The sequence below is a fragment of the Austrofundulus limnaeus genome, unplaced genomic scaffold (genome assembly GCF_001266775.1).
Source record: "Austrofundulus limnaeus strain Quisiro unplaced genomic scaffold, Austrofundulus_limnaeus-1.0 Scaffold156, whole genome shotgun sequence".
NCBI classification, from domain to species: domain Eukaryota; kingdom Metazoa; phylum Chordata; class Actinopteri; order Cyprinodontiformes; family Rivulidae; genus Austrofundulus; species Austrofundulus limnaeus.
In genome coordinates this window covers 236944-238972 of record NW_013952558.1, presented here as the reverse complement: position 1 = coordinate 238972, position 2029 = coordinate 236944, and positions in this window count along the sequence as shown.

Below are 2029 nucleotides of genomic sequence, written 5' to 3'. Positions count from 1 at the left end.
GGTAATTCTAGAGAGGAAATCAGTTACGGCGAGCTCTCTCTCTGCTTTACTTTGTTCTCGGTTACCGTTTAATCTACCAATCTCAATTTATACTTCTAATCCGGTGGTAACTCACACAATAAAAATCTGGAATCAGTGCAGGAGTTTGTTTAAAAGTACAGAGTTATTATTGTCTGCTCCAGTATCCAATAACCATATGTTTGCTCCTTCACTAATGGATTCTGTTTTCAACACTTGGAGTTTAAAGGGAATAACTTCTCTAAATGATCTTTATATAGGCAATAAGTTCGCCTCATTTGAACAGTTAGCACAGACATTTGACATCCATAAGTCACAGTTTTTTTAGGTATTTACAACTGAGAAATTTTGTAATGTCAAGCTCTGGATGTTTTCCTCTACGCGCCCCAACTTCTCTTATAGATGAGATTTTGATGTGTAAGTCTGTAACAAAATGCTCTATAAGTAGTCTGATCAGCTCATTTTCTGACTCCAATTTAGATTCTTTGAAGGGCAAGTGGGAGATGGACTTGGAGGAATCCATATCAGACACAGTTTGGCAAAAAAATATTCAAAATATATATTCATCCTCAATATGTGTGAAACATGTTATAGTTCAATTCAAGGTAGTACATCYTCTACACTGGTCTAAGGACAGATTGTGCAAATTCAAAAGGGACTTGGATCTAGCGTGTGATCATTGTAAACAATCTCCTGCCACACTTCTGCACACATTCTGGTCCTGTCCTAAGCTTCATGGTTACTGGCAAGGCATCTTTGACACCTTTTCAGGACTATTTGGACGAACTGTTCATCCATCACCATTCATCTCTCTCTTTGGGGTGGCTCCAGCAGAGGCTTCCCTCAGTGAACATCAGAGGACGGTGTTAGCTTTCTGCTCTCTACTGGCTAGAAGACTCATTTTTCTTCATTGGAAGGATCCACATCCTCCAGTATATAGTCATTGGTTAAGAGAAGTTATGTCTTACATTCATTTAGAGAAGATTAGACATACTTTTAGGGGATCTGTAAACAAATTCTTTGACATCTGGCTGCCATTTATATCGTACGTAGAAAAAATTTCGGCAGATCATTTTGTGTAAAGATCAAATATTGTTTCACTGTACACAAACCTGTGTATTGTATCATTGATTTATGAATACTAGATGGTTTTATGTTGTTGCAGTAGATCTGGTATAGGAGGGGTGGGATGGGAGGGATTTTGGGTGTGTTTTGTTTTGTTTTGTGTTTTTGTTAGTTTGTTCTTTTCTGTAGTTTGTGTTATAAATCTGTGCATTGTATCATTTGATGAATACAAGATGGTTTTATGTTGTTGCAGTAGATCCGGTATAGGAGGGGAGGGATGGGAGGGATTTTGGGTGTGTGTGTTTTGTTTTGTGTTTTTGTTAGTTTGTTTTTTTCTGTAGTTTGTGTTAAAAAATAATAAAAAGACTTCGATCAAAAAATCTTAAAATGGTCTTTTAGCCTTTTAAAGTAAGACGTGGCTGCCATCTTGAATTTTCAATGAGCATTTAGAATTTGGTAAATTTTATTTTTGGCTACGTTTACACTATCTTCAGCTTTGGACAGCATGTTTAAAAATGGCTGAAAAACAATTTCAGCAGGTTTCTGTTCAGCATTCTTTGCTACAATCACATAAAATTTCAGCTCAATATTGTTTAAAACAGTTGAATTAAAGTCATTTGGAACTAGCTGTGACAGCCATCTTGAATTTTGTTTGCATGTGCCCTTTCTAAAAAAACCCACCTTGGCCACCCCTTCCAAAAAAGTCTAGCTCCGCCCCTGCCTATTGTGTTAGTACGACATGCACCCTAATAGAATGATAACCACAGCTTATTGACCTCAGCCTTGTCTTACAGAAGTACAGGAAACAAGCATAATCCCCTCACAGAAACATGTAATGTGGTAAAATTATAGTATGTGTTGGCACCAAGAATAAACATTAAGTTTTGTCCCTGTTGTCGAGGTTACTGGGTGATAAATCCTACTCTAGGCACCATAGCCATTAAAT